We start from the raw sequence: 20376 nt of genomic DNA on the forward strand, positions 1-20376 counted from the left end.
AGCCCAACAAGTCTCAGCCTCATTTTCCCAGCCCTCACTCAAAATGGAGTCTCTCTGGCTCAAATGCCTCTGACAAAACTGGTAACTCAAGCACATAGATGTTTCTTTCACGTCACTCACGTTACTCTGAGAGACTTGCACTCATAGATTTTCACTAAGTTAGGCTAGTGATTTCCAACTGGTGTTTTATCTGAAGTATTATCTTATTTTCTCTTTTGACAGGCTTACTGATAAAGCAATGAATTAAATGAAAACTATTGATTTATACCTTTTGCTCCTTTGTTCATCTGTTTGTTCAAATATTTGTTCATTGAGTCAACAAAACTTTATTTAAAATCTACAGCCTGTCAGGAACAGTGTTGCACTCACTGAAAACCCTGAGTGGCATGATGGTATTTTAACTGCAATGCTGGTTCCATTGCTTGCTGCTTACAGAGTTCAATGAACAATAACAAGATCTGGTATTAATATAAAGAAAATGACTGTTTATTCCAAAACTAGCTTAGAGGAAGAAGTACAGCTTCTTGCATTAAGAATACCACTTCACAAGGAGGCATTTTTTAAAGGGGGGTTAACATGAGTAGCACATTGTGGGAGGGGGAAAGCAAGGAGGCAGTGGGGAGCACCTGTTAGCTTGGTGCCTTATCTAGTGGGTGGTCAAGCTGGTTACTGTTGGTGTCTTTGTGGGTGGGCATACTTTAGGTTGTAAATCAATTGTTATATCTTGAGACAACTTCCTGGTGGGTGAGAGTTCCTTTCTGGAGCTCCTAAGAACATAGTTAGATCAACTTGCCCTGTAGGGAGTGTCTGGTGAGTGGGGGTTCAAAGCTATATTTGCATTTCTAAAGGGCTAAGTAGGAAGTGAGGAAATGAGAAAAAGAGAAAAGAAGAGAGAGGGAGAAAAAAATAACTCTCAGAGAAGTGGGGGGTCTTGGTTACAGTATCATAGCTCAACATGCAATCCATTGCATGTGGGTAACATGGCTGCATCATGTTTTCATAGAGTCTGCAGACACTGGGGTCACTATAGGGTTGATCCTTGCCTTGGTGCATCTCTTTTCTTTTATCAAAGCCTTGCAATGAGGATGCAGAGATGAATAAACTAGAGGGTCTGACTTCAGGTAGGAAAGACAAGTTGTGGCATGCGTTAAGATGGGGCTATGTGTAGGTGTGTGTGCTTGAGTACTAATAAAGGTCGCAGCTCCCAGGCTGAAAGTGTGGGGCTGGAAGAGGAAAGTGTCAGGAAAGCTGAGCATTGACAGGTGAGCAGAAGTGAACATGAGGAAGGGGAGGAGAAAGAGGACTCACGGCAGGGGATTTCAGTAAGATTTTTACAAAGCATTTACTGAGAATTAAAAAGCAACAAGAGAATATTTCGGGAATTGGGGATAGGCAGATTTTTTTAGTCAAAAAAGACACGGCCCTGTGCAAGACACAGCATCCTCCTACCTCCTTTCTTTTCATTCCTCCTGATTCTCTCTCTCATCTTCTATGTGGCCTCCTATGCTGGGCTTCTTTGTCGCAATGGTACCCATTCAAAGAGGGTGCCTGTAGCAAACATTCCATGACTGTGTCTTTTCAGCTAGTGTAATCCCCAGCTGAAGCCCTTGCCAGCCATCTGCTGAACTTGGCCAGCTGTGCAGACTCAGCACCTCTGGTGGAAGGTGGTGGTGAGTCTTTTGCAAACAGGAAGCACTGGGGCTAATTCTGCTGATGCTGCAGTATGAGAAAGGTGAACAAGCAGTCACTGTTTTTAAGCTGACAGCTGGAAATAAAAAGGCAATGAGATCAAATGTTCACTGGGATAGAGCATCTTGATGGGAAAGTTGAAATTGAATCAACTTAATGAGGATGAGGTGGTGGCTTTAGTCTTACTGTGTTTCTGAACACCATGCATAGCCTGATAAAACCTCATTGGTTGACTTAACAGATATTAAGGAAGGAGATAAGGCCTCCAGGAAGCCTCCTGTGCTTACTCTCTGCATATAACATCACTTTATCAGCACCAACTCACTTGTAAGTCAAAATCTGAAATTCAGGAACGGAAGATGCTTTTTCAGACAGATTAATACCATAGGACCCAATTAACTGGGGACAGGCAGAAACAGGGAGATAAAATAGTGTATAATGAGATCATCAGGGGTATGCAAATGAAATCCCACAGTCTGGTAACATTGTGAAGGGAAAGATATCTATACGAATCATTATATTTGTATGTGGATCATCAAAGAGCTGCCTCAGTCCTGCACCCTGCGAAACCACTCTCCAGGATGCAGAGAACTCCAGGCTTAGTTAGATCCTGGTGTCAGAGTTGCTTCATCCAGGAAGCCCCGGGGTGAATGCATCACACTTTAGGAGCCTGGAGCTGCACCCAGTCTCTGGGAAACATATCAGAATTCTCAGCATTGTATCCCTACCTCCTGCAACTTTTATTTTGCATGAGGTTGCAGAAAAAGGTAACAAAAGGGAATTAAAAAGCAGTAATTTTTATGAATGTATAACTTGCTGAACAATGCATTTCACATATCTCCTTTAATTTTCTTTATGTTCTTTCAAGAGAAAGGTGATTGTTCTCCTTTTTACAATTCAGGACCCCAAGGCTGAGAGGAACTAAATAGTTTGTTTAAGGCTGCACAGTGTGAACCCAGAGAGTCGTGGGGAAGCATTGCAGAAATACTTGAAGCAATCTGCATGACCCTGCACTGTATGATGGGCATGGGTATCCTACTGAAAGGCAGGCATGTTGCAGGTGCTAGCAGAGGGTGTGTAGTTTGCCTCTTCCCAGGTCCTGGAGACTCTGTGGGATCCTCTTCCAAGTTCCTGGCTCCTTGATCTCTGGTAGACATGACTTTTGCCTTTCTGTTCATGCCTCTTCAGGGCTTACACATAGGTGCTGTCCTTTTCAACTTTCTCCCCCTAGAAACCTGCTCTCAGGTGCTTTTAAGATGGAAGGAAAATGCAGAGGCCATAAGCCTTCTAGAGAGATTTAGAATCATTTCAGTATTTCTCTGTAAAATTATCCCATCCAGTCTGTGTCTGACCCAGACTCCAATTCATTCTCTGTACTTTAAATATTGTCAGTTTAAAAAGAATAGGTTGCCAATTCCAAATGCTTTTTAAAATTATATTCCGCCATCCCTCCTAATTACTAAGGTTAAGCTTTTATTGTTTTCTTCATTCTCCTGGTTTGACAACTCCAGCCTGGTGGCTCAGATCCAGGCTAACATCATTCATGCCTCTACCCTACCTGATTACCTGTCACAGACAAGAGACTTTGGGTTCCTGGGTGCATCTGTGATTTGAAGAGATATTTCTTATCAAACCCTTGTCCTCTCACTCTTATGAGCCCATCCTTCCCAGCAAATAGAAACAATACGTGTTTCCAATTTAAGATGCTTGGTCTCTCCCACCCCTCAATAGCCCAGGAATAATTAAGGGAAAGGCAATATGGAGATTGGATTAGCTTAGCTTACTGTTAAATTTTCTCCCTGATATAACATTTGCAAAAGCAGTTGCATTAGCACATTTCAACTGTACAATACAGCATTATTAACTATAGTGACTATTCTGTATATTAATCTCCAGAACTTACCAATCTTACAACTGAAACTTTGCACCCTTTGACCCAACATCTTCCCATCTTTCTCCTTCCTGCAGCCCTTGGTAACCACCATTCTACCCTCTGCTTCTAAGAGTTTAGTATTTGTAGATGCCATATATAAGGGAGATCATGCAGGATTTGTCTTTCTGTGCCTGGCTTATCTCACTTGGTGTAATGTCCTTCAAGTTCATTCATGCTGTTGCAAAGGCAGAATTTCCTTCTTTTTAAAGGCTGGACAGTGTTCCATTGTGTATATATACCACACTTTTTAATCTATTTATTTATTGATGCACACTTAAACTGATTCTATGTCTTGTTTATTTTGAATAATGCTGCACTAAACATAGGAGTCCAGATATCTTTTCAAGATAACGGTTTGCATCTCCTTTGAATATATACTCAGTAGTAGGATTGCTGGATCAGTAATTCTCTTTTTGTTTCTTAAACGAAACTTGAAGTAGAACTTTCAATTTACTGCAAGACTTCTGGGATAGGAGATAATTTGTGGCCCTTTCTCTTCACTGTGGCTTAGTATCCAGATTATCTCAGAAATATAGGAGGGCCAATGAGTGCTCAAGGGCACAATTCTCCAATTTTGTTTTTAATCACTTACTTTATGTGATACGTTGTCCACTTGCTTAGGATTTCAAGCCCCCCCCCCCCACCCTTGTATGTTAGGAAAGCTAGTATGTGAGATTTATATCACAGAATTGCAATCTTGAGCCATTATAAGAGCTGTCAAAACCCACTGCAAATGCTGCTTTCCATTCAGTTCCCATAGCATTTTGTATGCATCTATTCCCAAGTCTTTACATCAGCACAATCCACTCCTGATCCACTGGCCATTGGCCACTGGGGGTTCAGGTCCATTCATAACATTGGCCAAATCCCTTGTTTGTATCCCTCATTTTTGTTATACCATATGCTATGTTCTGAATGTTTGTGCCTCTTCATAATTCATACATTGAAACTCTACACCCAATGTGGTAGTATTAGGAAGTCAGGGCTTTGGGAGGTGATGAGGTCATGAGAATGGAGCCCTCATACATAGGATTAGTGACCTCATAATAGGGGCCCTGGGAAGCTCATTTGCCCCTTCCATTATGTGAAGACACAGTGAGGGGACACAATCTGTGATTCAGAGAGAGGGCCTTCACCACGTACTCGACCTACTGATGCCTTGATCTTGGACTTCTCAGCTTCCAGAACCGTGAGAATACATTTCTGTTGTTTTTAAGCCACCATCTATGGTGTTTTGTTATAGCAGCTCAGATGGACTAAGGCACTCTATTTATGGCTTTTTTATTTCATTTACACATATTGTCTAATATTTGGTCCCCAGATTTTACTTTCAATGAGGCTCGGGAATATGCTTGGATTTATATAACTTCTTGCCTTTAGCCTGAACAACTTACAGCCAAAGCAACCCAAACTCATCCTGGCCCCACTCAGCCTTCGTGGGGGCAGTGTGGTGGTTTCCAGGTTGTCTGGCATTCTCACAAAATTTTAAATATATAATCCTTTGTTTACAAAGGCTATGTGCTGCACTTGCTGGGGATTGTACCCAGCTGGCGATTATCCCTCATTTATCTTTGTTCTTGAATTTTTATTATTTTTTCTTTGCACTTTACATCTGGTTCACAATCAATGTTTACTGTTTAAATGAACAAATGTGTGAAAGATAACTGCATAGATTCACCTTTCCAGTCATAAGAGCCACAGATGGCTGCATGATCTCCTCTATCTCAGTAGGTGTAGCACATGTGAACCTATGTGCCAGGCCTGGATCCATGATGAGGAGGGTGAAGGGTAAGCCACCTTCATCTCCAGTTACCACAGGGCACTCAGTGCGTATGGCAGTGTACCCTCCTCACGTCCCAAAGAATCTCAAAGTTGGAAAAACCAAAAGTGCAGCTAGCTCATATAACATCTCACGACTGCAGGGTTGGCAGCATGCAATGCAGTAGCAGACGTCTCTCCACATGCTTTTCCTTCTACAACGAGCAATGCATCTTTTGAAAGCAATGCTGCTGAAGGGGCCCCGTGGGCCAGAAATAGATCCATTCGATGTCTAAATGACTAACAAGGGCAGTATTTTAAACCAGAATTATTTAGAGTCAAAAGTTGTCGGCATGTTTTTCTATATAATGTTTTTATTTGATAATAATCTCATGATGTTTATAGAGGAAGGGTTATTATTTCCACTTCGCAGAAGAAGAAATAGGCATGAAAGAGCAAAATGAATGACTTACCCAAAGACCTAGTGCCAATGAGTGATGAAGCCAGAACTCAAATTTGGTTGTTCTTTTTATTCCACAATGCTGTTACTTGAATTAAAAATAAAAATAGAAGAAAGAAAACATTATCTATCTCCATGTTTCCTTTTGTGCATGTGAATTGAACCAAGCTTTTCTGTCAAATGCCAAAACATGTAGATGGTGTGTGATAATGAAAAGAACAAGTACTTAGGAGTCAAGACAGGCCTATATTTGACTCAAATGCCAAACACGTAGATGGTGTGTTATAACGAAAAGAACAAGTACTTAGGAGTCGAGACAAGCCTATATTTGACTCCTTACTCCCCTATCCATATTATGTAACTTTGGGCAAATTAATGAACCTCACTAAGGGTCAGTTTTTTCAACATAAAATGCAAAAAATAACACCTACCACAAACACATATTCTGAAGAGTAATAAAATGATATTGTACAAATGGCACAATGCCTGGCACCAAGTGGGTCTGCCAAACAAAGTACTAATTTCTATTATCCTAATTGCCTCTGAAAAGCAGACTCTAGACTTAATAAATGCTTTATTTTATTGATTTAAATTTCTTGATTTGGGGGGTTGCAAAGCTTTAAAACTATATCTCATTTTGTTATAAGTTTGATAAATCAGGCTGGGTGCAGTGGCTCACGCCTGTAATCCCAGAACTTTGGGAGGCTGGGGCAGGTGGATCGCTTGAGCTCAGGAGTTCAAGACCAGCCTGGGCAACATGGCAAAACCCTGTCTCTACTAAAAATACGCAAATTATCGGGATGTGGTTGTGTGCGCCTGTAGTCCCAGCTACTCAGGAGGCTGAGGTGTGAGGATCACTTGAACCCAGGAGTCAGAGGTTGTAGTGAGCAGAGATCATGCCAGTGCACTCCAGCCTGAGTGACAGAGCAAGACTGTCTGCAAAGCCAGCATGCATGCATGTCTGCATACATGCAACAATGAACTGTGCCTGACCCATAACCTTCACCAGACCTACTGATAGACTCTACATTCCTAAGGGTTCAGCTTAACTCTCAACCTCAGTGTTCCTCCAAGCCAGCCAAATTGTGTGCTTTCTGCAACCAATCTGTGTCAGGTGGAGGGCCTCATATAAATAGGAGGTCAACAAATATTTTATTGAATTTCATTTCCACAGGACAGCCCTCCAAACAAGTACAATACATAAATCTAGAAAACATTTTTTTTTTTATGTTGTGCTCTGACTGTTTGTGTCCATCCAAAATTCACACATTGAAATCTAATCACCAATCTGATGGTGTTAGGAGGTGGGGCCTTTGGGAGGTGATGAGGTCATGAGGATGGATCCCTTGTGAATGAGATTAGTGCTCTTATAAAAGATGCCCCAGGGATCTAAAAGGGACATTGAAGTAGTAAGAGACTTGAATGTTATTCTAAGGTGTTGAAAATATATTCTGTGAGCGACAGTGAAGCTATGGAGGAATATGATTAGATGGGCATTATAAAATAAGAAGCACACAAATGCATACAAAGCATATATTCTTTCTCTGTCATGTATGGATGCTGCCCAGCCACATTGGTGAGTGTGCTCTTCATATATATATATTCTCTCTCTCTCTCTGTGTGTGTGTGTGTGTGAGAGAGAGAGAGAGAGAAAGAATATGTATATGAAGATCACACTCACCAGTCTGGCTGGGCAGCATCCAATCCGTTGAAGGTGTGGATAGAACCAAAATGTGGATGTAATGAGTTTGTTCTCTCTTCTTGAGCTGGGACATCTATCTTATCCTGCCCTTGGACATCAGCACTGTGAGTCTTTAGGCTTTTGAACTTGAACCAGGACTTAAATCATTGGCTCCCTTGGTTCTCAGGCCTCTGGGCTTGGACTGAAACTACATCACTGACATTTCTGGGTTTCCAGCTTGCAGATAGAAAATTACAGAATTTCTTGGCCTCTATAATCATGTGGGTAAATCCCTTATAATTAATCTCTTTTCATAAATTTTTACATATTCTACTGGTTCTGTTTCTCTGAAGATTCCTGGCTAATATATAGATACATGTGTACAAACAAATCTCAGAAAATTTTCATAATTAGAAATATGAAATTAATTTTAGTGCCCATACAGAAGTATGTAGGAAGTATATAAGAAAGATATTTAAAATGACCAAAAATCTTAATGCCCAGAGATAAGCACTAACATTTCAGAGACTGTCCACCATTATTTCTTCATGCGTATCCATTAATTAAAAATATGTATTGATCATCTAATATGTGTCAGGCAATGATGAATGAGAAATTTGACGGTCCTTGGTTTTGTTGCATTTTCAATATAAAGGCAGGAGTGAATAATAAGCAGAAAAACAACTCAAGAAATAACTAAAAGTTGTAGCAAGTGCTATGTGGAGAGAAAAAGTGCTTACTGCTAGCGAACGGGAGGTTAATATAGAGTGACCAAAGAAGGCTTTGATAAAAAAGCAATGTTTCAATTGAGACCTAAAGCGTGCCACAAACTAGGGAAGAATGGCTCGGAAGAGTAAAGAACAGACACAGGTCCTAAAGTGAGAAAGATCTTGGCACGTCCACAGCACTGAGAGACACCAGTGTAGCACATGAGGAAGGAAACATGTCATGACTTAGGGCAGCAGAGATGGAGCAAAGCTGGATTTGGACAGGACAGCTGCCCTGGGTTGTGAGGCATAATAAAAAGTTTGAATAGTTTTCCCAATGAACAGACATCACATTGATTTTAAGCAGGGGTGGCAGTTTTTGAAAGTTATATGACTATATAAATGTAAAAACAACTGTTCTGAATAAGAAATCCAAGGAATCTAAGTGGGCCAGTCTTGAGGGACAGAAGCAGCTTAGCCACATGGTGGTGTGGCTGAAATTGAGTTTTACAATCCAGGATGTTGCAGTAAGCAGAAAACCCTAGGGCCAGGCACGATGGCTCACACCTGTAATCTCAGCACTTTGGGAGGCCAAGGCAGGTGGATCACCTGAGGTCAGGAGTTGGAGACCAGCCTGGACAACATGGTGAAACCCCATCTCTAATGAAAATACAAAAAATTGGTCGGGCATGGTGGCGGGCGCCTGTAGTCCCGCTACTCAGGAGACTGAGGCATGAGAATCGCTTGAACCAGGGAGGCAGAAGTTGCAGTGAGGTGAGATTGCAACACTACACTCCCGCCTGGGCAACAGAGTGACTCCATCTCAAAAATAAACAAAAAACAAGCAAACAAACAAAAAAACACAAATCATCTATCTGCCAAGTCCACTAAAGAGTGCTATATCACAAATGCTGGGTATGATTTTTTTAATATTAAAAGTAAAGAGTATAATTTCCTTATAACTTTCGGAGTGGAAAAAGGGATGGGCTATGGTTGGTTATTCATGAAAAGAGAGCAAATGTCCAGCAGAACAAGAATGCAAGTGCAGAAAAAGTGCATTCTCAGAAGGCTTAGAAGTTTGTAGAACGTTTGGGGAGAGCATTGGACACTCTACGTCAATTTTATGTAAATTTTAAGGATGTGGTGGCCTTGGCTGACATTTGTATTAACGAACAGCAAACCAAACTGAATTCTTGAAACTGTAAGTAGCCAAGAACTCCCATGGGGAAGGGAATATTTAAACTGGGCTCAGGAAACTACTCTCTCATCTCTTCAATGTCAGCCTCTCTGAAACTGATCATAGCTATAAATGATTTTCCGAAGCAAATTCTTGGTATCCAGAGAGAAAATCAGAGGACTGCCTGCTGACGCACATGGCTTTAATTGCCCCGGTTTTCAGAACTGAGGGCCCCAAGATAGTGCTACTAAAAATAGTTTTCTGAGCAAAACTCTTATTTACATCATCATTTTAAGCATATTAATCTCTAAATCATTCTTGCCATAATGACACCATCTTTCTAGAGACAGGAACAGTAGGAATGTGTCACTGGTGAGCCAAATATAACTTTCATGATGTAAACATATTCATGAGAGACGTGCACCTGAGATGTAACCTTCATATAGTTAATAAAGAAGTTTGTCTTCTGCTTCCCCATGAGCGGCTGTATGGATGTGCACAAGAGATACTGATGGTAACCTATTGAAAATGCTCTTTCATCTGTTACTTGATTGGATTTTTGAAATATTCTGGTATTGCAGAGAGAGCTGGGACAATTTCCCCTCTATTTGCAAACAGAAAACCTGAAGCTCAGAATTTGCTGAACTATTTAGCACTAATAGACTCAGAAAATGAACACCACAATTTCTAGAGAGAGATTCCATTCCCTTTGGATTAGAGATGCTGTTTGTACCACTTTCTAAGTTTACATATAATTGGTATTTACTTGAAAAATTTTATTTATGAGACCATATACTTGTTTTAACCTCTTGTGAAATTTTTATAATTAAAAAGATTTAACAAATTTAAGGTTAGACACTGGGCAAAAAATTTGCTTAGGTGCCTCTAGGGGAAATGTAGTTTCTATTTTAAAAAGCTTAGGAAAAACTTAGAAACATCTAGATTCTACAAAAGGAGAGAAACAAGAAAATCTGGACTAGAAAGGAAATTGTGTTATTAGTTCCCTTAAATTGAAATGTTAAAACTTTATTAGAGAGACAGTTCATATTAATTAACTTCTACTTTTTTTTCTTCTCAGGCAAGATTACATCCAAATTAAAACAAAGGTTAAAGTAGTACATACTTTTGAATGCAAACACAAATTAATTTTATTTTTTCTAATTAAACATTTTTAGCAATTGTCATCTAAGCATTCACTTCTGTTAATAACTAAGGAAAAACTTTAATTTTTATCTTTCTTTTGCCTCTAAACTTTCTCAAAGCCATACTTCCATTCGGCCATTACTGAATGTTATTTGGAAAACACACACACACACACACACACACACACACACACACGTTTTTCTTTTGTAAACTTCTATACTTAATCTGTGACCTTTTATTATGTTTAATTTCTCTTCTTCAAAGCATTTCTGTTTTGTCAGGATGCGTATTCTCTCTTTATAGAAAGAGGTTCCTCTCCAAATAGAAGCATGTGTGAAATCCGAATTATCAATCCAAGGTTCTATTGTTTTTCTAAAACCTGGTTCCTGGTAGGCATATATTTTGAAAAAGAGTCTGGAATTTGTAATCATGTGTTGTTACTTATAACATTTCAAATCAAACATATATGATGGGCTATTTCCTTAAAGTTGTTCAAATTTATCCACACAGGCATTTCCAAACTTGAAAGAATCTGAGTGACCATCAATGATATTTTTCCAACTAGTTTACATAATATCTGCTTTATTCACTCCACACATATTTATTGAGTTCCTTCTATGTACCAGACACTGTTTTAGACACTAGGAGTTCAGCATGAACAAGACACCAAATTTAAGGCTGGGAAAACAATAAAAATAAAGGCTCCAAGCATGTATGAGGAATGGCATAGACAAACACAGGAGAGGACTAAGGGTAAGTTTCTGAAATATGGAAAATCAGAAGAGAGAAGTGACAAAAACAGATATTGCAGCCATGATCAAGCAAAGGTCATGGCTGGGAGAACAATTACGGCTATTTTTACAGTGCGGGAGAGACATGATGATGGCTGGAGCCAATGGTAGTCATAGAGGATGAGAGAAATGGTCAGATTCTAGGTATTTTTCAAAGTAGAGCGCAAAGGAACATTTGATACATTGAATATGAGTGGTATGAATACAGGCAGAGCAGTCGTGGAGGATGCTCAGGCTCTTGACCTGAGCCACTTAATGAATGAAGTTGTCATTTCCTAAGATGGGGTCGCTGAGGGGAGAGGCAGCTTTGGGAAAAATAAAAGACTGAAATCTCAGTTTTGGCCACATTAAATTAGAAATATCTATTAGACAACTAGGTGGAAATGCCACATAGGCAGCTGACTATGTGAGCTTCAAGTTTAGCACAGGGGTCAGTTCAAGGTAATACATAGATTTCAAGCCATGGAATATTATACCTGGGCCCTGTGTTAGGACAGTGACTAACATAGCCTGCAAACAGCAAATCATCATTATTGTCTACGGGTGTATTGCTAATTCTTCCTTCTGCATTAAATGTGAAGTAAAGTTCAGAAATGACTTTGACTTCAATAATGTTATTGACATCCTACGCAATGGTGTCCATTTATTTGACTGATTAAAATGGAACAGAAAATGATACTAAATTTCTGTAATAGCTCATGCAAGATATTGGGGGAAGACATTCTTTTCTAGATGTTTATTGAATATTCTTTTAGCCAGTAGACATTTACAGAAACCTTATTATGTGTCAGCCACTGACTATATCCAGATTACAGAATGAAAAATAACAGACAGTCTTCAGATTTAGATATTGCAAAATCTGTGGAAGGAGCAGCAACAGGATTGTAGCTGACAGTCCTTGATGTAACCAGCTTAAGAGTTGTTGTGAGGTGTCAAAGAGGTAATTGATGTATATTGTTAAATTATGTCCCTCTATGTATCATTAGTATCCCCTTTCGCAAATGCAAATTTTAAGGCAAGGCATGTCGAGTGGCTTTTGTAAAGCAAAACTGGGTCTCAACTCCAGATTTCCTATTTCTCTATCATAACTTGTGACTACATTGAAGTGAGCCCTCCTGACTCTCTCCCAAGAATGACATCATTTTGAAAGCATTCTTCAATCTCTATGAGCCTTCAGTTACTGATTTGAAAGAAAAAAAAAACTAGGCAGAAAGAAAAAGATTTCCAAGTTAGTTATGAGCAATATTAATGAACATTCAATGAACTAATGTGTGTGAATATTTGAAATATTAAACAACGTTGTTCCAGCACTTTCTGAGTGACCTCAGACAAGTTGCTTAATGTCACTGAGCATCGTTTACCCGTCTGTAAAATGGAAAATGGAAAGAAGAATAACTATTTTGAGAAGTTGGTGGGAGAGTGAAACAAACCACCCTCGGCTGAAACGCCTGGCTCTGAACAAGTACTGGGAAAACCAGCTCCCACTGTTGTCAGTTTCACTATGATCCACAGCTGAGCTCGTAGGACTCAGTATAACCATTTGAATCCTCTTGTCTTTCATTTTTGATTAGCTAGCCCATTGATTTCTCACATGGGAGAATAAACCTTTAGGGGAAAAACAAATGCAAACACTAAAACAGCAACAACAACAAAAAACCTCTCCCAAACAGAATTATTTTACTGATTCTGAAGTGTCACTTTTATGTGCTGATCTCCTTTCTGTATTCAGGTTTCTCTTCCTTCTGAAGAACTTACGGATACAAATTTAAAAACCGCTGAAAAATATAATGTTGGAAAATAATGTCTATACTTTCTTTCTGATTTCAATTCTTATAATCCAATTCCCACTAAAATAAAGTGATTGAGCAGTTGAGACTGATATCTACATGAAGAAAGATTTTAAAAAATTATTTTTTATTGATTCAAAATTAGAAATGAACGTAGAGTGACTTAATAATGCTGTTTGAGCCACCAGCGTGGGGGTGGCAGTTGTAAGACAGAAGACTTGAGGATCTACTCTGTGTCTTACATGGCTGGCTGCTTGTTATGTGTGTTTACACTACATTTACACCTGCTTTATTTTTTGACAGATAAGAAAACTGAGGGTCAGAGTAACCATGCCACACACCCGAAGTTACATGGGTAGTAAGCGAAATAACGAAACACCAGGGGCATCCGCTGCTAAATCCTGTTCTTTTTCTATTGTATTACACTACCCTGATGACCAGCATTTCTCATGTGATAATTGATGTTTATTTGTCATCTAATGATTGTGGCCTTGTTTTAGGTATTGGAAGAACAAACAAGAGATGAACTTCAATATTGCAGTTGAGGGGTAAGGCCCAGCGTCATTGACTTTCCTGAAGTGTTTGACCTTGGAACTGTTGATAGTTTTGGTTGGATAATTCTGCCATGGTGGAGTAGATGGGCTGTTCTTGCATTTTAGGATATTTAGCAGAACCCTTGGCCACTCACCATCAAATGTCAGTAGCATTCCCTGGTGTGACAATCAAAATGCTTCCAGATATTGCCAAATGTCTCCTGGGGGCACAATCCCCCCTGGTTCAGAACTAGACTGAAGCCCACTGGGCTGTTGAATTACTTTCCCAATGCCAGAACATATGTAAATGCATATCTATAGGCCGACTGGTTCCTTCGGTGGTGAATTATAGTTGTTTGTTCTTCACATACTAAACTTTTTATGCATCTAAAAGTTTATAACTCATAAAAATATCAGAAGACAATTTAGGACCAGCCAAAGGTCACTGCCCTCAGAGTTCATTTGTCTGCCTTTTGAAAAACTGAACTTGTATCTTCTCTGCATAGTTCTTCAGGGTCCTCCCTTTCCACATTCTTCTCTTCCAGAAGAAAATTTGTGCATGCCCCAAACTCAGGGTTTCCCTTGAGTTCTGAGTCCCTTGATAAATCAAGTTGCTCTCCCTCAGTGTGAGGGAGTATGTAATAGGACTCCTTCGCTTCTGTCCTTCTTCCTTACAAATACTGGTGACCTTGTGTCAATTAGTCTATCTCAGTGTCCTACGTTTTTTCCTTTATAGTGTTTATCACTCTCCAAAGTTACTTGTTAAATGTTCACTTTCTATCTCCTCTGACCACCTTATTTCCATCCAAACTCCACATTGAAGGATGGCAAGATTCTGATCTGTGCGGGTCGTCTGGGTGATTCCAGAGTCTACAACAGAGCCCAGGGACAGTAAAAACAGTATGTGTTGAATTCATTAACGTTGCCTTTGTTTAAAGTCATGCGTTGCTTAACAGTGAAGTTATGTTCTGAGAAATGCACCATTAGGTGACTTTATTATTGCATGAACATAGTGTATTTACAAAAGCCTAGATGGTCTGGTCTACTGCATGCTTAAGCTACATGGTACAGCTGACTGCTCCTAGGCTTCTTACCTGTACAGCATGTGACTGTACTGAATATAGTAGGCAACTGTAACACAATGGTAAGTATTTATTTGTGTACCTAAACATATCTAAATATACAAAGGTTGTGATGGTTAGTACTGAGTGTCGACTTGATTGGATTGAGGGACACAAAGTATTAATCCTGGGTGTGTCTGTGAGAGTATTGGCAAAAGAGATTAACATTTGAGTCAGTGGACTGGGGAAGGCAGACCCGCCCTTAACCTGATGGGCACAATCTAATCAGCTGCCAGGGAATATAAAGCAGGCAGAAAAACATGAAAAGGAGACATGGGCCTAGCCTCCCAGCCTACATCTTTCTCCTGTGCTGGATGCTTCCTGCCCTCAAACACTGGTCTCCAAGTTCTTCAGTTTGGGGACTTGGACTGGCTCTCCTTCCTCCTCAGCTTGCAGACAGCCTATTGTGAGACCTTGCGATTGTGTAAGTTAATACTTGGTAAACTCCCCTTTATATATATATACACACACATACACATATACACACACACACATATATCCTATTAGTTCTGTTTCTCTAAGAGAACCCTGACTAGTACAAAGGTATAGTAGAAATACAGCATAAAATAAAATAAAATGGTACACTTTTTTAGGACACTTACTACGAATGGAGCTTGCAGGACTGGAAGCTGCCCTGCAAGTGGTCAGTAGGTGACTGGTGAGTGAGTGTGAAGCCTAGGGCATTACTGTACACAACTGTAGATTTATAAACATTGTACACTTAGCCTACACTAAATGTATACAAAAATTCTTTCTTCAATAATAAATTAACCTTAGCTTACTGCAACCTTCTTACTTTAAGCACTTTTTAATTTTTTAAACTTTTTTCTCTCATAATAATATTTAAACATAAACACATTGCATAGCTGTACAAAAATATTTATTTCTATTCTTATTCTATAAGCTCTTCTCTTTTTCAATTTTTCAACTTTTTTAAATATTTTAAACATTTTGTTAAAAACTAAGACACAAACACACACCTTAGCCTAGACATACACAGGATCAGGATCATGAAAAGGTCACCAGGAGATAGAAATCTTTGGCTCTGTTGTCATCTTATGGACCACTTTTGTATACTCAAATATCCTTGTGCAGTGCATTACCATATTTTGTAACTAGGTTTTACTAAGTATTTTGGTAGAAGATGCCATAGATATACTGTCCCAGTACCCTGGGCACTCATAGGTTCCATGGCTGCGAGTATTTTTAGTGCTCTGGCCTGAGGAGGCTCTACACTTCAGAAACTGCTCAGCCTGACAGTGTGTGGCAGGCCAGGGAGCTATTTTCCCAGGCAGATGCCATGACGAGTGATGGATGGAGCTGGGTGGGCACCCAGCTTCTCCACCCTGAGGGTGAGATAACTATATACAGTTACCTATTGTTCTCAGTGGGACTGAAGCTAGTGGCTATAGTTGGTCCCATGCTAATCAGTGTACCCAGGATAGCCTCCTTCCCTTGTATATTAGTCCATTCTTGTGTTGCTATAAAGAAATACCCAAGATTGCGTAATTTACAGAGACAAGAGGTTTAACTGGCTCACAGTTCTGCAGGTGTACAAGAAGCATGGCACCAGCATCTGCTTCTGGTGAGGCCTCAGGAAGCTCACGATCATGGTGGAAGGTGAAGGAGGGGCAGGCCTGTCACACTGTGAGGGTGGGAGCAAAGTGGTGGGAGGTGCCACACTCTTTTAAACAACCAGATCGCATGTGAACTCAGAGCGAGAACTCACTTATCACCAAGAGGATGGTGCTGAGTCATTCACCCTGGGGACCCGTTCACCCTGGGGACCTGCCCCATGATCCAATCATCTCCCACCAGGCACCACCTCCAATCCTGGGAATTATGTTTCAACATGAGATTTGGAGGGACCAACATCCAAACCATATCAACTTGCCTGTGGCAGTTCTCTGTTCCCCGTATATGTTTGCTAGGGCTGACTTAACAAAGTAGCACAGACGGGGAGGTTTAAACAGTAGAAATTTATTCTTTCCCAATTCTGGAGGCTAGAGGTCAGAGAACAAGGTGTCAGCAGGGTGGATTCCTTCTGGTATCTCTCTCCTTGGCTTCTAGAGGGCCATTTTCTCCTCCTGTCTTCAGATGGACTTCATTCTGTACACATCTTTGTGTCCTCATCTCCTCTTTTTATAAAGATCCCACTCATATTGAATTAGGGCTCACCTGGATGACCACTTAATCACCTCTTTAAAGACCCTGTCTCCAAATACAGTCACATTCTGAAATATTAGAAATTAGGCACTCAACATATAAATGTTGGCAGGACATAATTAAACTTATAACACCCCCTTATCTGGGTTTCCTGCTTTCATCTCGCAAATTAACTTCTTGCCCTCATATCCGTCCCTGTCTGTCTGCTCCCAAGGGAACCCAAACTAAGGCAATTTTGTTCTATTTTTTTTTTCTTTTTTCTTTTCCTGTAAATGCTTTATCTTCTCAACACTTCTGCCAAGGTATAATTATCCACATTGTGCATATGGAGAAACAGGCTCAGGGAGGACATATATATTCCCAACAATCTGTAAAGGGAAGAAAGGAGGGAACTGGCACTGAAGCACAGATCTCTGTGGGTCGAAGGTCAGCATCTTCACCTCCCTCCATCCACAAGTTCCTAGTGATCTCCAGAAATTCTCCAGAAAGCTCCTAGAGTGCTCATGATACTACAAATAAGAGGCTTAACTATTCTAGGATGCTTCTATTTTCTCAAATATATTGATACCTGAACAGCTTTCTCAAAGCTCCTGTATTTCTACGGAAGGGAAACACAGTTATGGCTCTGGAACCGCATTCCTGTCTCTCAGATCAACTTAACCCACCTCTACTGAGCACAGAATCTGGGAGATGCACCAACCTGGCCCAAGATAAATGTAGGATAAATAACTTCCTGTCCCCACTGAATACGCTGGGAAAAATATCATCCCGATTTTAGTGCTGAAAATGTTGCATTTCCAGTATGGAAAGAGATATTTTCTTCTTGGAGATTTAGAATTAAGTAACAGCTAATATTTCCCTTTCAAGAAAGACTGCCAGGAAATATAAGGTTTATCCATATCACTAGCATTTCTGGATTTTATTTTCATTTTCTCTGATGGATTTCGTGTATATATTTACACTCTGATATTTCAGGGTCCAAACAATTAAACAATGACAACAATAGCAACAATAATAGGTATCATTACTAATATCAATGAAACATGATGTTGTAGGCTCTATGATTTAGATGCATTTTATTATTTTATATAGCTACCCAGTGAGGTGTTTGAGTAAACAAACAACACTCAACAACTGTTTTACAGATGAAGACTGAAGCCTAGAGAATGAGCTTGTTTCCCTAAGATTATACAATTGTAAAGTAGTCATTTGAGGTTCAAACTCATGACCTTATGACTCTGAAGCCTGGAGTTAACCTCGATGCTATTACTCTGCGAGCCACATTTTAAGTCACCTGGATCTTTCATGAAAAGAAGTGGGCTGTATGTCATGGAGGTCCCCCAGTTAGATATCCCTTTAAGAGAACGTACTGCGAAGAGACTGTGTCCCTTCAGCCAAACCTGCTGCATCCTCAGATCTTCCCCAGGTGGAGGCGTAAACACTCAGGCCACACTTCCCCGGGGCTTCTCTCAGACGAATACTGAGCATGGTCAGGTTCCTAGTATAGGTCCATTCCTGCCCTACAGTGGAAGCCTCTTCCAACAGGTGACTTTGGCTCAAAAATGCTGCCATAGTGCATTCAGGCTGCTCTAACAAAAAATGGCATAGACTGGGTGGCTTATAAACAACAGATTTTTGTTTCTCACTGGTCTGGCAGCTAGGAAGTCTGAAATCAAGGTGCTGGCAGATTCTGTTTCTGGTGAGGGCCCATTTTCTGGTTCACAGGCAGTGCCATCTTTCTGTCTTTACATGGTGGAAGGCATGATGTGTGTGAGGTGGTGTCTCTCTCTGACCTCTTTTATAAGGGCATGAACCCATCCATGAGGGCTTCATCCTTATTACTTGCCAAAGGCACCATGTCCTGATACCATCAGGTTTGGGTTTAGAATTTTAACATATGAAATTTGGTGAGGCACACCCATTCAAACGATAGCAGATGCCTTACTGACACCTGGCTGAGACTTCCTCTGCGTGGCTCTGAGGTCTGAGGCTCTTTCTGTCTATTCTTCCTTTCCCTATTTCCTTTTACAGGTGTCACATCTGTGTCATAGTCTAAGGGTCTTCCTACCTGCACCTGCTCTTGCCCTCTTTATCCTTCATGAGCATTTCTTCCAGTAAGTCTCTTGCACTTCCAATCCCATTTTAGCATCAGAAAAAATAAGAGTGAGAATAAAAGAAAATAAAAGTACTTATTTTTCTATTTATTTAATGTAATCCCAGAGCTAATGGGATGCCTGAGGCATATTGGGTGCCCAATAAATATTTGTTGGATAAATACTTCCTATGCTCAAGTTGCGACAAAAGTGTTTGAGAGGCACACACAGTAATAGATATTTGAGGCAAGAGGCAAAATATTTTAAAGATTTGTTTTGAGAGAAGAGTAAGTAAACTGCTTTGGTTATAAAGGATTATCTTGAAGAAACCCTCAGAGGCTTCATGGAGAAGGCAACATTCTGCATGATTTTAAAGGGCATATGAGATTTCCATGACTGAAGAAGTCATAAGCTTTAGAAAATAGTGTGTGAGCAAAGTAGGGAGGTATATTCTACTATATGCATAAGTTGGACAAGGCAGTGGTGCCATATGTCTAGGGTACCTGGGGTGGCTTTTTATGGGGCATAAATGGATGTTTTATAAGATGAAGAGGAGAACACAGAGGGAAACTGGGGATAGACTTTGTATATGCGGTGTATATGAGGTATGTATGTTATACATATATGTATGTATATATACATGTATATATATGTACATGGGTGTATGTATACATGTATGTGTATGAGGTGTATATGTATATGACATGTATGGCTTACTGTTTGAATGATCATGGAATAAGAATAAAGATAGTTATTCTATAACAGTGCTGTCTTTTTCTGTTTGTATAAATTTATGAGATTCAAGTGCAATTTTGTTACATGCATTGATTAGGTAGTGGTGAAGTCAAGGCTTTCAGGGTCTACATCACCCAAATAAAATACACTGTATCCATTAAGTAATTTCTCATCATCCACCCCTCTCCAATCCCTTCATTCTTTCTAGTCTCCACTGTCTGTGATTCCACACTCTACATCCAAGTGTATACATAATTTAGCTCTTACTTATGAGTCAGAACTTGTAGTATTGCTTTCCAGTGCTGTCTAATGGAAATACAATGTAATGTACAAATTTGAGCCATATATGAGATTTAAAATTTTGTAGTAGTTGCATTAAAAACCTATATAAAGAAACGGGTAAAACTATTTTAATAATGAATTTCATGTTATCCAAAATATTATCATTTCTGCATGTAATCAGTATAATTATTAATGTGATATTTTACATTGCTTTCTCTTACTAAGCCTTCAAGATCTAGTATTATTTTATACTTAATAGCATACATCAATTCGAACTAATTACATTTAAGTGCTCAGTAGCTACCTGTGGCTAATGGATA

General features: G+C 39.8%; 1 long non-coding RNA gene across 2 annotated transcripts in view; it reads left to right on the forward strand.

Moving 5' to 3' along the window:
- Nucleotides 1-4704: 4704 nt before the first annotated feature.
- The window catches only part of LOC129464747 (uncharacterized), a 98550-nt gene continuing 82878 nt past the window's right edge, over nucleotides 4705-20376 (forward strand). The window contains exon 1 of one of the 2 annotated variants that reach the window (XR_008651714.2): nucleotides 4705-4811. This is a non-coding gene — a long non-coding RNA (uncharacterized lncRNA). The remainder of the gene's footprint in view (nucleotides 4812-20376) is intronic. The other variant, XR_010116387.1, reaches the window with a different exon arrangement.

This window comes from Symphalangus syndactylus, chromosome 16 (assembly GCF_028878055.3).
Source record: "Symphalangus syndactylus isolate Jambi chromosome 16, NHGRI_mSymSyn1-v2.1_pri, whole genome shotgun sequence".
Lineage (NCBI taxonomy): Eukaryota > Metazoa > Chordata > Mammalia > Primates > Hylobatidae > Symphalangus > Symphalangus syndactylus.